This window comes from Sphaerodactylus townsendi, linkage group LG11 (genome assembly GCF_021028975.2).
Source record: "Sphaerodactylus townsendi isolate TG3544 linkage group LG11, MPM_Stown_v2.3, whole genome shotgun sequence".
NCBI lineage: Eukaryota > Metazoa > Chordata > Lepidosauria > Squamata > Sphaerodactylidae > Sphaerodactylus > Sphaerodactylus townsendi.
The window spans coordinates 41,067,563-41,082,689 of record NC_059435.1 but is presented as its reverse complement, the minus strand read 5'-3'; positions in this window follow the sequence as shown (position 1 = coordinate 41,082,689).

The following is a 15,127-nucleotide window of genomic DNA, read 5'->3' as shown; positions in this document are numbered from 1 at the left end:
GATTATTGAATAGTCTCTCCAGGGAGGTGTTCCTGACCCCCTCACTTTCAATCTTCAGGAGGCAGCTGATGATGACTTTATTTAAGACTGCACTTGATTAAAATAGTCCTAAACTGTGATTGAAATTATGATTGTACATACATCCAGGTATCCTATTTTATGTATGTTATTTATATTATAAGCCACTCTGAGCAATGGATGGAAGAAAAGTGGCTACTAAATGTCTTGAATAAAAATAAATACATAAAGTTATTCTTCAGAAATCTAGGTTTTCAGAGAATTTTTTTTAAGAAAATGATGGTCTGAAGATATGAAACACATTGACCTCTGGGATGCAGAGAATTAATGGTGTGGTGGTCCTGCAGGGAATGGAAAATCTACCTGCCCACCCAGCACCTGCAATAATTGGAAATTCTGCTGGTCCGCCCCATGCCACAGCACTGTGAGATTTAGGTAAACTCATACCAATATGTTTCCAAGTTTTTAAAGCAATTATGAGGACTAGAACCTTGCCCTTTTCTAAAAAATAAATTGGGCTGAATTACGTATGAAAATGTCTTGACATCAGATCTGCTAACCTGTTAATGCTTAAAAAACAACAGGTGCAAAAGTCCTGATTTGGATCAGGGCATGCCAGGGGCAGTGCAGATACGGGGGGGGTCCTTCTGGTATAGTGGTTAGACTAAGGCCCCTTCCACACATGCAGAATAATGCACTTTCAATCCACTTTCAATCCACTTCACAACTGGATTTTACGGTGCAGAATAGCAAAATCCATTGCAAACAATTGTGAAAATGGATTGAAAGTGCATTATTCTGCATGCGAAAGCGCCTTTGACTTGGTAGATGCTGATGGGTGTCTAACTCTGCCATGATGGTTGCTAGATGACTTTGGGCTCTTTATCTCCGAAGTCATAATCACCTATAATACTGAGTGGTTAATGAGAAAAGAAAAAAATGGAGAGTCAAGAGAGGGCAACCATGTATGCTTCCCTGAGCTCATTGGAGGTAGGGAGAGATAAGAATGCAGTAGAAAGACAGACAGCGATCCAGAGAGATAAGCCATTTATGCACTTGTGGTCTCCTCATTCAGTGTACATTTCCTTCAGATTGGATTATCGGTTACACACATGTTTCCTCCTCTTCAGAGCTCACCCCACTTCAGATCAGACTCTGCTCACAGTTTCCAAAACCAGTTAAAGTGTGAATTTTTGTTTCCCTCTGCAGGAATCCAGATTTCTCCCCTCCCACCAGATCTCCCAGGGGTTGCCAATACTAGATTGGCAACCCTATCCTGTAGTTAACAGGAACAACTTCAGGCCAAGAAGAAACTGCCATTGTAATTTTTACCTAATAGGTGGAATTCACTGAACATACTATAGGTGAAATTAAATCTTTTAAAAGATAATGTTGCAGAAATTGTTTGAAACCATAACTCACCTCAGTGCCTTTCACCCACAGGATTACTGTCTCCACCATTTTTTTTTTGAAGAAAAGAGATGTTATTAATTTGAAAGCTATGAGTTCTGCAGTTCCACCCCTCCCTTTCCTCAACCTAAAGGCTGGCTTTATATTTCAGAAGCTTAGTATGAAACTTTTCCTGAAATTTTGCCCAAACATCTCACAGTTGATTGCAAAGCAGAGTGCCTGGGGGCTCCAAGCACCCTCGTACCTCGAGAATGTTTTTCATTGGCTGTTTTTTTTGGCTTTGCCACCTGGATTTTTCAGGGCCTCTTAGCTGCTGCTGGGAATGTGCCCTGGCGGTGCCCGGCTGCTCTCCCCTATCACCCTTCTGACAGATTAAAACACAACAGGGTCTGTTAGATAACTGACACATTCCTCCCCCATCTGACTCTGAAAGGACTTCATTTAGCAGACCTGGTGTTTGGGCTTTTGACTGACAGATTGTGAAGGGGAAAAGTCATTCAGTTCCATTAAGCTCAGTAACTGCAGCAGAACAAAACACCTTTTCTAAAAAAAGAGGAATGAAAAAGAACTGTGGAAAGTGGGGGCATGAGCTTTAGAGAGGGGGGAAGCAGATTCTTTTCAGGTTCAAAAACAGTCTTTCTCTTTGCATTCTGTCTATCAATTAGGGCAGCGTTCCCAGAGGGAATACAGTCCGGCTCTCATTGGTGTCATTCATCTGCCAATCTTCTTGACATGAACACCAAAGGGCCTCATGTTGCTCTGCGGAAGCTGTCTGTCAGGCAATCAGCAGCTGCTATGACATCATTGGTGGTGTTTTTCTAGGGCTATTATGGAAAAAAATAACCTTAAGTGAGTCAGAGCTCTTTTTTTTCTCCCCAGATCATCATTTAATGTTTTATTTTTACATGCCTAACATGGATTCTTTTATAAATGGTTCACACTACCCAGCTCAATTTATGAAAATTATAAATCCCATATGAAACAGCAGTGTTTAGAAGGTTCGCAAATCTCAACATTATTTCCTTCATCCTGTACTGATATTGGCTTCACCAGAATAACCCTTCTATAACGTCTGATCTTACCCTTTTCCCTCTTACCAAGAAGCAAACTATGCTATAAAAGAGGGAAATATAAAGTATTTTGTTTCTAAAAGGATAATACTTCAGAAATACCATGATTTCAATAAACATTGAAATCAACAGAACTACAGTCCAATCCAATGAACATTTTTTTTTTAAATTGAACCCCGTGATGCTCAGTGGAAATTAACAAAAATAATTAGGAATGCCACACTCCTGAATTCCGAAGTGGCGGTGTGGGTATAAATCCTAGATGCACGCAAAAGAAAGAGGGGCAGTAACGATGTTGATTCTTCTTATAATCCAGCCCTGTAGATGGGCAGTCACCTAGATTATGGAAAACATTTCAGCACAGCACAAACTAATGTGGCTTTCTAAATGGATTAGGATGGTACCAGAAAAAGAAGTCGTATTTTGTTTGATTCTGAGAAACAACCTTTTTTAAAAAGTAAAAGAAATGTCAGATAAATGATGACCTTTTCATCAAGGTCACCTTTGCAGTCATTATCACTTCTTACATTTGTAATGAAACCTTCTGTAATGAATTCATCACAGAATGTTGTTTATGCTTTAGCAGTAAATTTAAACTCTTGGAGACATATGTATGTGCCCTTAGAAATCCATTCAGCAATGGAGTCTACAATTTTGATTTATTTTCACATGCCCCAAACAAATATTTTTAATTGGAAAACATGTTGTAGATGTTATTCAAAATGAAAATACTTTTTTTTTCAAAAGGGAGATAGTAAAAAAAATCACATAAGAGAAGTAAACATGTGTTTAACATTGGGTGAAATCCCAAATTTCCAACCATCAGGAATGCTCCAGAATTCGAAGTTTTTTTGCATCATTTTCTAAGAGCTTACCCAAACAACCAACCCAAGTGTACTCCAAGCATGTTTTAATATTGCCAGGGTAGTTCCACAAACACCATTTGAAAAGCAAAACAAGCTACTAGTTTCCCTTCAGTAATAGAAAAATAACTGGTTGACAATTCCAGGGAGAAACTCGCCATTCATCCAACAAAGCATTTTCTAGACCCCAAAAGTTTATGCTAGAATAAAAACTTGCCACACTTTATGGTGCTGCATGACTCTTGTTTATTATTTCACTAGTTGATGTAGCAACAAACCAGCAACTACAAACTACCATGAATTGAATAAGTGAATGCTACAATAGAATAATATAACTTTTTAAAGATAAACATGATTGACTGTGCCATTAATATAAAATGCAACAAGCCCTACACTTAATACATTTAGACATTACGACTTTATCCCAGACATTCCATTTGGGTCCTGTCGACTTTATTTGAATGTGTTAGCCACATAAATATTTGTTGTCTACATGATAAATTTACTTTAGAGGGACATTACGGAAGTCATAAATTCTCTCAAGTCCTGATTTATTTATTTATTTATTCTGGGGGAAATAAGTTCATTAGAGGTAGAAGGAAGTTTGCTTTTCCCACAAGTAGCAATCTGAATAAATGTCAAGTGAATTTAAATCTGCTAAAGGTTCATTGGAATATATTTAATCAAACGCTAAAACCATAACGTTCGTTTTATATTCAGTTGATGTTTACAGATTGTTCTGACAACTCAATTTGCATATACTGTCAAGGCAGTGACAAAGCAAGCATGTGGCCTCCGAAGAGTTTGGCAGCTGCAAATATTATTAATGTAGGAAAAACATTTAATTGCAGGCTTGAGTGAGCAAACGTTTGAAGCTGAGAGTATCATTTTTAACACTTTGGATGAGAAGAGGCTTTTTCATGCTTCCTTTTGGATAGTTCAAAGGCCTGTTGAAATCAGCATTCAATTCTGGACTAAGACAGCATAACAGCTTTATGTACATTTGTTTCTGATCACTAATTTTCAGATGCCTGCAAACTGATTTTTTTTCTTCTTTGCCACAATTCTTGTTGAATCAAGGCCTTCTGATGTTACCAGGTACCCCTTTTCCCAGATGTGTGTGTCTGCTCTGACTCCATCTTGGCTAAATTCACTTTAGAAGCTAGCAATGCCTTGCTTTGGAGAAGATGAGGTCACAGTGCTCCTCAGGCTATGCTAAATGAGTGGCCAGAGCTTTGGTTGGGAGACTAACTGGTGGGGGATCTGCTTGTTTATCCATTGCCACAAGGGCTTGCAAAGCCAGGTTTCCACCTAGATTTATCATTGTAATTTAATCAGCAAAGGCAAGTCTTCCTGAGCACAAAATCTGCTTACTTTTACCAGTCTTGTTTGAATGCCACTTCCCAACCTGTCTCAGGCATGGGTGATGGCTCAACCCTGCCTACCTTTTGTCCAGTCAGCTTAGATGCAGTCAGAAGCCCCCTTCCTAACTCAATCAAGGTCAAGAAACCCACAGATTTGCAACTCAGAATATCTGGACTTCACATTTATTTCTTCGATATTCTTCTGTCCTGGCCCCTATTTCACTGTTTTGCCAGCCAAAATTGTGCAGTCTTATCCCTCTGCTGGCTTAGATGCTGCCAACCCCACTCTTCTGGAAACAGCAAATTATCTTACTATTGTGTTGTCAAAGGCTTTCACGGCCGGAATCACTGGGGTGCTGTGTGGTTTCCGGGCTGTATGGCCGTGTTCTAGCAGCATTCTCTCTCGACGTTTCGCCTGCATCTGTGGCAGAGAGAGGGGAAACTGTCTGGGGTGCGCATGCACCCCTGCCGCAGCATCGCCCACCCCCGCTCTGCCCCGGAATGCCCCCAGAATGCCACACCATGCCTCTGCCAGGCCCCCTCGATGGTCCAGCCACACCTCTGCCGCTACTCCGCCCAGGGGATCACCCCACCTGTCCCGTAGGTGCTACACCACTGGAAAGTTTATATCATCTGATGGCCCCAGCACAAATACCTTGTCAATATGCAAGGCCACTGCTGAGCTTGTGGCCTAGTGAACAGATGTCTCCCCATGAGATCTTTACAGGGAGTTCCTTTGCTTTGTGGAGCTTTTTATAAAGATAGAGGTGGAACATTGAGACTACATCCCAAGGGCAAAAAGCTTGTTTGCAGATTGTGGCAAAATATTTAGTACAAATTCAATATTTCCTCCAGCTTCTTCCTGACATTTGGCTAGAAGGATTCAAGTAGTCATCTGAGCATCATAACCTTTAGTTACCCATAATTAATATATTCATTGTTGTAGCATCTATGCAGAGCCTCTAACCACATACTATATATGCACATCAGTCTAAAGTTCCATTCTCAAGCACAATTACAGTACAATTATTAGAATACAAGTAATATTAAGAGAGATCAGACCCCAAGCCAATTACTGTTGCATGATGTAATTTTGCCAATTACCCCCATGGCCGGCTTCCGGGTCAACCCCCAAGGACACCAGCCGTGAGACGTTTCGCGCGGCATCCCAACCCTCTATTTTCGATTATCCCCCCAAGGTAAAGCACCAACCTTGGTCCCTTCGATAGACAAAAGGGTCAGGGGAAGCCTGAGGGAGGAAAATAAAACTCCTGTCACAGCGGTAAAGGAAACCCGAGACCCGAGGAGTTTCGAAGAGCTAGGTGTGGCCAGTACGCTCCCGAGAGCCAGAGCGAGAAGCGGCAGAGCACTTCAGGCTCTGAACAGCAGCGAGGAAGAGGGTTGAGGGAGTACTGGATTCAGAAGGTATGGGGGGTTTGACTGTCTTTTCAAAGGAAACTGAAGCCAGATATAATCTGGAGAAGTGGGAAAAGTGATTTCAGCTGGCATGATATAAATCTGAAGTGTTGCCTCTCACTTTAAAGTTTTTCACCAAGGTAGAATTGAATCCGTCAACAAAGAGAGGCAGTGAGGTGATGAGGAGAGAAAGGCAGGAGGCAATGAGTGGCTGTGTGGGGGGTGAGAGGAAGTGATAGGTGTTTAGCAGACTATTCTGAGGACTTCTTGCAGGCGTGAAAGAGGGGAGAGAACGGAGCGAAGACTACTTAGGTGATCAAAAGCTTAATATATAGACAGTTTATTTTTAACAGACCAGATATAGATAGAGTAAGAGTTAAAGTAAACAAAGCTGAGGAGGGAGGAGGAGGTTTGGGAAAGCAGACCGGTGTACTGCTATTTACCAACGCCTGGTGGGATATAGAATATATATAGAATAAAGAACTTGATTGGGGAAGTTAAGTATTGCTACCTTACTGATTACAGGAATGAATGCCACTAATAAACAAAAAATCCAATGAGTAAAATTGACTATGGAGACTATGAAGCCCCAGAAAAAAGCAAATGGGAAATACATCTTAAAACTAAGAGAAACTATTGGAAATGACTATGAATCTTCAAAATCTGCATCTACCTCCTTCCAGGGGAGAGGAAACTAAAACTTCAGGGAGGGAAACTAAAGATAGATTTAATAAACTGGATGACCATTATAACTGATTGGGAGGCGAAATACAGAGACATTAAGAGAAGATCCTAGCAATTAAAAAAAAAATGGAGACAACAATAAATTACAAATTGGGGAGTTAAAGACACAAAGGGTCTGTAGCCTAGAAATCAAAATGGAGTCAATGGGACAAAGGAGATAGAGCATTATCTCTTGAGTTCAGATGGCTTTAGTAGAATTAAAATCAAAGAGAATACTCTCTGCGACTAGGAGGAATTCAAGAACAGGACAAGCGAAGATTTAAAGGGTGTACCAATTACAGTAAAGCCTTTTTTCTCAAAATAAGAGAACTAGAAGTGAGAGAAACATTGAAAAGAGTTTTTAGAAGTGTGAGACTAGGGCCGGCCAGAACAGGAAGGGAACCCCAAGGGATGTAGTAGCAGATGCACCTTCTGGAAGAAAGCGACAAGAGATGAGATATTACAGAACATTCAAAGATTGGATTTAGAGATACAAGGCCAAGGGAAATATGGTTTAGGAAAGGAAGCTCCCCAATATATTCTGGATAAAGAGACAATTATATAGGCCTTTGACTATGTGGCTGAAGGATAATGAATGTATTCGGTGGAGGTATGATAGAAGGACTGTCATTTACATATAAAATCTAACTGACATCAATAATGTACAGGGAAGCTAATGACTGTTACAGAAGTTACAGAAGAACAAACTAGTAAATGGGAAGTAGAAGAGAAGATTAAGGAGTTAATTGTTTAATTGTATATAGTAAATATAGATTGTAAGGAAAAAAATCCACCTAGTACATTTTGTGGCTAATTTCTGGATGACTTACATATTTATTTACCTAGGGTCAAATGAAGACACAGTCATATATTTGTATATTTAAGAGGAGAGAGTTTGAATAAGGTTAAATATATCAATGATGAAATAAATATTTAGGACTACAATTAAGTTAGGAGAAAGTGATAAGAGACAAAACTTGTAAGAAAGCTAGGAGTGACTTAGAGGAGAAGATAAAGGGGGGTGAGGAATTGAGGAGGGGAGTAAAGGGGGGGGAAAAGAATATTATTTAAGATAGAGGAATATATGTATTAGAAATTAAGATAAGAATAGTAAAATAGTATTATTGTATTAAGAAGTATAATTTGTACAGATGGTAAGAATTAGTTTATATGGGAAAATTCATCCTCAGACCTCTGCTATTTAATGCTTCCAGAAAGTGTAATGTAATGCACCTTTAGATATTTTTCACACTTAATGTGAACTTAATAGTCCTTTTAGAAGCGGAAAAAAATCTTTAATTATGTTAAAATTTGAACCCAGAAATTACATGTTGCACAGGAGACCCACGTTGAAGACAGGACTGAAAAAAATGTAAAATACAAGGTCTAGGTAAACAAGGAAAGAAGGAGTTATTGTATGCGTAAAAGGATAACTAAATCCTGTAATTAGGAATTTAGTATTAACTCAGGTAGATATAAATTGGAGATCGACTGTAATGGAAAAAAAAAATATTGCTAGTAGGTATTTTGTATCTAACAGAAAAGTAGAAGTTTATGGTATGCTGCAGGAGGAATTATTACAAAATATGTGTGAAAGTCAAATGCTGATGGAATTTGACTTTAATGGATTAATAGATGCTATATAGACAGGAAAGGTAAACAATGTGTATTTACCAATAAATTACCTAAAACTTTTTCAACCTGATTAACCAAACAAAAATGAAGAGGATGTATGGAGAATTTTAGAAATAATCAAAGGAGACTACACTTTCTATTCTCATAGGTATAAAAAGCTACACAAGAATAGATATGATTTAGACAGCGGAGTCTAAAGCAGTGTGGAAAATATTCGATTCTGACATGCTCCCATATAGGATCCTTAATGTTGTAGAAATTAGATACAAAAGAAAATGAAATTAACCACAGAATAAAGTTCATATTAAATATATAGAGGAATTACAAAAAAAAATGATTAGGAAAACAACAGAGTTCATAGAAAACAATAAAGATTCTGTAAATAGTATAGCGATAATCTGGGATGCTTTGAAAGCCTTGCTACTAGAGGTAGAATTAATTGCTATGAACTCAAGATATAATAAAAGAAGAGAAAAAAATCAAAGTATCTTAGCTTAACAATTGAGTGAAAACAGAACAGGAATTTAAAAGAGACCTGGTAATAAAGTTAAAAAAAAGGAAATTAGTAAAATTAAACATCAATTAGATAACGAATATATATAAGCAGTAGCAAAAAAACTTAAAATGCTTGGAAGCAGAAAAATTTTGGATGGAAATTTGAACAAACCAGGAGAGAGATGGCTAACAAGTAAGGTAAAAAAACAAAAAAATAGTAGTTTAATACTGAAAAATTAAAAGATGAGGATACAAGAGAAATAATTACAGAGGAAAAGATGAGAAAGAGATTTTGGTGAGATTATTTAGCTGAAATCTATATAAAAGATCTTTGAACCAAAATTAGACAAGAATGGAAAATTATTTAAAGAAATGTTGAGATCCCTCAATTTAAGGACAAAAGAATGCAGATATTCTAAATAATCACATTTAGTAAAGAGAAATTACTAAGATACAATTAAAGAAACTTAAGAAGATGGAATCCCTGGGACCAGATAAAATGTGAGGATAAATTCACAAAATTACCTCAGATTTAATTTGCTATTTTGAGAATCTTTGTGAAATATATAATGGAGAGAAACCACGAATCATGGGCTACAACACATGAGTACTTATTCCCCAAAAGAAAAGATGAAAGAACCTTTAAAAAAGACAATTTTAGACCCATATCATTTATTTGAATCAAGATTACAAAAATTTTCACACTCAATTCTAGCCAAAAGACTTAAAAAAGGTTATTTAAGAAACTATATAAATATTCACCAGTCAGGTTTTCACAAGAGAGCAAAGATAATATTGGGATGCCTGGTAAACCTGATAGAGTATATGGAAAGAAAATAGATTAAAAGCCAATTAATATTTTTTTGGAGGCCTTGAAAGCTAAGGCATTGACAATGTAAAGACTGGAAATTTTTTGAAAGAGGAAATAAAAGATTAAAAGAATGGGAATAACAGGGGAGAGTTAACAGAGGCAATTGATAAATTATATTTAGACCAAGAAGCCCAATTAATAATTAACAAGAGCGTTATCTAAAAGCCATTTCGATTACTAAAAGGAACTAGACAGGAGGTGCCCCCTGTCACATACTCACTACACACTTATAATTTATATAGAAGTCCTGTTCAAAAGATAAAATTTAGTAGAACAATGGGAAGGGATATATACGTTAAAGGACAGAATTACAAATACAAGTATCTCGCAGGATGGCCCGTGGCTCCCTGATAATAGAAACCCTCTGAAAGAGATAAAAATAAGAGAAATGATAAAAGGTGATTGAAGAGTATGGAGGGAATGGCTGGATTTGAAATCAATAAGAGATAAGACAAAAGTTCTTACATTAAATATGACACAAAAAGAAAGAAAGGGAAAGAAGAAACTTTTCAATCCACAGGTTTTGAGATAGCTAATAAAGTTAGATATTTGGAATTTGAAAGCAGAGGGAAAAACAATTATTTATTTGAAGATAGTACAGTGATGGGAATTTGGGAAAGAAATCAATACAGTAAAATCAATGGAAAAATATAACAGTATCACATTTCTGGGCAGGATAAGCATAATACAAAACATACTTAATTCCTAAAGAATGATGTTTCTATTTAGAGAGCTTACGCCAATGAATTCTCTCAAGAGAAACCATTACAAAATTGGCAAAAGGAAATCATAGAAATTTATTTAGGAAAAAAATCACTAGGATTAAATATACTTGCATGATTGATTGAAGAACTGAGGAGGCTGACAGTGCAGTTTAAAATACTTATTTGAAGCAAATGCTATCTTGTGGATTAAAGACTGGATTCTATTAGAGGGAATGACCATTTGGTAACAATTAGGAATTCAATCTGATGAGAGGATGGCATGATTTCCTTTGTGGCCTGTAGAAAGTTTAAAATTACCAAAATTTTCCCTTTCACATAAAATAAGGGAAAGCATTAGGATGGAGTGTGGAATAAATATAAAATATTTTTTACCAAAAACACCTTCCCTGGATATCCAAGATCCGAAACAATACAAAATAAGGAGCATGCAGACCTTAAAATGGCCTACATACAAGGAGATACACTCAAAAAAGTAGGCCCAAAAGGTATTAAAAGAAGAGAAGGAACTTAATCAAGGAGAGAGATAAAGGAGTGTGGATGGTTTACTTGCGACAACTGAAAGGCTTTTCGAGAAGGACAAAATAAATTAGAGAGGAATTTGCAAGAGGAAGAGAAGAATTAGATGTAAATTTACTTAAAATGACTCTAATATAGTTAAAAAAAAGAATGTATAACCTACTGTTAAAATTTAAAGCGGAAAAGAAATAGTCAAAGCGACTATGATCCTCATGGGTAAAGGATATGAAAAGTGATAAAAATGGAAGAATGGGAACTTGTGTGGAGAGGAAACTACAATAAATTCCTTGTTATGTCAAAATTTAAAAGAAATTCCTATGGAAACATTCTATAGATGGCACTATACTCCCATTAGATTACTTAAAATAAGAAGGACTCTGATATCAGATGCTGGAACTATAAAAGTATGAAGTCACGTTACACTTCATATGTGGTGGAAGTGTAAAAGGAAAGTTGTAAAATTTTGGAATAAAAGGTAGTTAATACACAATAAATAAGATCTTTAAAACTAAGTTAAAAGGAAGCGGAAATATTTATTTTTAGGAATAACAAAGCGACACAATAATTAGAAAAATACAAAATCTTTCTTTATTTAATAACTGGCGGCAAGATTAGGGAATAACTCAAAGTGGAAAATTAACATCTATAAAATATTGAAATGGGAAAAAAAAGAGAATATTTAAAATAATGAATTGTATGATAAATTAACTTTAGTTTCTGAGAACCAACCCGGAAAAATTTGTGAGAAAACTTGGCAATTGTATATTTCACATACTTGGACGTGGAAATGAGGATAAGGTTATCAGTTATAAGTAAAAGAGGATTAGGATGAAATATTTAGGATGCTTAGTTTTGAAAGTATTTGTAGCAGAGATACTAAGCCATGGGTAGCACTTGGTTGCTTTTTTTGTCTTTACCCCTTTTTTTTTTCCTCCTCTTCTAAAAAATTTAGAAAGACAGAAACAGCAACAACATTACTAGGCGAAGACAAGCGCTGTGGAACTCACTTGTGAAGTCTTATTTTAGTTTAAGGAGGGAGATAAGAATCATTATGTCACGAATTTAATTTTGTGATGTAGTGGATTACAAGAGATGTGGATGTCACGATTAGTTTTTTCTGCTTTCTCTTTAGGAATCCAATATTGTATTATGTATTATGTTTATACTATGTGTAAGCAATTTTAATTTCAATAAAATTTGTAAAAAAAAAAAAAAAAAAAATTACCCCCATGGCCTGCAGCATTCCTAACTATATGTTCACAACATTCTTATGCCCTTAAAAGAATAACCACATTTCAGACTTTAAAAAACCACACGTGTTATATGCACCAACCTTGGTCCCTTCGATGGAGCAAAGGGTCAGGGGAAGCCTGAGGGAGAGAAAATAAAACTCCTGTCACAACGGTATTGAAAACCGGCGAGACCCGAGGAGTTTCGAAGAGCTAGGCTGGCCAGTAAGCTGGCTCGAGAGCCAGAGCGGGAAGCGTGACGAGCACTTCAGCGACTGCGAACCTTGGCGAGGAAGAGGGTTGAATTAGTACTGGATTCAGAAGGTATGAGGGGTTTGACTGTCTTTTCAAGAGGAAACTGAAGCGGAATATAATCTGGAGAAGTGGGAAAAGTGATTTCAGCTGGCATGATATAAATGCGAGAAGTGTTGCCTCTCACTTTAAAGTTTTTCACCAAGGTAGAAGGTGAATTCGTCAGCAAAGAGAGGTAGTGAAAATTTGATGAGAGAAAGGCAGGAGGCGACGGGTGGCCAGCGGCGGAGACTGAGGAAAAGTGATGGAGGTGTTTAGTAGACTGTTCTGACGGACTTCTTACGAAGCGTGAAAGAGAGGAAAGAACGGAACGAAGACTACTTGGGTGATCAAAAGCTTAATATATAGACAGTTTATTCTTTAACAGACCAGATATAGATAGAGTAAATGGGCGGTTAAGTAAACAAAGCCCGGAGGGAGGAGGAGTTTGGGGAAAGCAGAGGCGGTGTACTGCTATTTACCAACCACGCCCCTGGTGGGAGTATAGAATATATATAGAATAAAAGAACTTGATTGGGGAAGTGAGGTATTGCTACCTTGCTGATTACAGAGATGAATGCCACTAATAAACAAAAAAATCAATGAGTAAAATTGACTATGGAGACTATGAAGCCCCAGAAAAAAAGCAAATGGGGAAATACATCTTAAAACTAAGAGAAACTATTGGAAATGACTATGAATCTTCAAAATCTGCATCTACCTCCTTCCAGGGGAGAGGAAACTAAAACTTCAGGGAGGGAAACTAAAGATAAGATTTAATAAACTGGATGACCATTATAACAAATTGGGAGGCGAAATACAGAGACATTAAGAGAAGATCCTAGCAATTAAAAAAAAAATGGAGACAACAATAAAAAAGTACAAATTGAGGAGTTAAAGACACAAAAGATTCTGTGGCGCCCTAGAAATCAAGAAATGGAGTCAATGAGACAAAGGAGATGAGAGCGTTATCTCTTGCAGTTCAGATGGCTTTAATAGAATTAAAATCAAAGAGAATACTCTCTGCGACTGAGAGGAATTCAAGAATTCAGGACAACCTTGAAGATTTAAAGGAATTACCAATTGCAGTATAGCCTTCTTTCTCAAAATAAGAGGAACCTTTAAAAGTGAGAGAAACATTGAAAAGAGTTTTTAGAGAATGTAATTCTAGGACTGAGGCCAGAACAAGGAGAGACCCCCCAAGGGATGTATTAGCAGGTGCACTATTCTGGAAGAAAGCGACAAGAGATGAGATATTACAGAACATTTCAAAAGATTAGATTTAGAGATACAAGGCCAAGGGAAATATGTTTTGAGAGAAAGGAAGACTCCCCAATATATTCTGGATAAAGAGACAATTATACAAACAACTGACTATGTGGCTGAAGGATAACCAGATAACCTTCCGATTGAGGTATGATGAAAGGACTGTCATTTACATATAAAATCTAAACTGACGTAACATCAATAATGTGTACAGGGAAGCTAATGACTGTTTAGAGAAGTTACAGAAGAACAAACTGGCCGTAAATGAAATGAAGAAGAGAAGATTAAGGTGGGGAAAGTTAATTGTTTAATTGTATATAGTAAATATAGATTGTAAGGAAAAAAATCCACCTGAGGTACATTTTGCAATGGCTAATTTCTGGATGACTTACATATTTGTTACCTAGGGTCAAATGAAGACACAGTCATATATTTGTATATTTAAGAGGAGAGAGTTTGAATCAGGTTAAATATGTCAATAATGAAATAAATGTTAAGGACTACAATTAGGTTAGGAGAAAGTGATAAAAGAGAAAGATAAGCTTGTAAGAGAAAAGCTAGGAGTGACTTAGAGGAGAAGATAAAGGGGGGTACAGAATTGAGGAGGGGAGTAAAGCAGGGGGAAAAGAATATTATTTAAGATAGAGGAATATATGTATTAGAAATTAAGATAAGAATAGTAAAATAGTAGTATTGTTATTATTAAGTATAATTTGTGCACCAGATGGTAAAAATTAGTTTATATGGGAAAATTCATCTCCAGACCTCTGCTGTTAATGCTTCCAGAAAGTGTAATGAAATGCACCTTTGAATATTTTTCACACTTAATGTAAGCAGGACTTAATAGTCCTTTTAGAAGCGAGGAAAAAATCTTTAAGTATGTTAAAAGTTGAACCCAGAAATTACATGTTGCACAGGAGACCCACGTTGAAGAACAGGGCTGAAAAAAATGTTAAAAAATACAAAGGTCTGGGTAAACATTTCTACTCTTCTTCTTTAAGGAAAAGAAAGGAGTTGTTATGTAAGTAAAAGGATCAACTAAAATCCTGTATTAAGGAATTTAGTGACAACTCAGAATATGAATATAGAATTGGAGATAGAGCTGTAATGGAAAAAAAAAATATTGCTAGTAGGTATTTATGCTCCTAACCAGAAAAAAAAAAAAGTAAGTTTACATGGTATGCTGCAGGAGGAATTATTACAAAATATGTGTGAAAGTCAAATACTGATGGAAT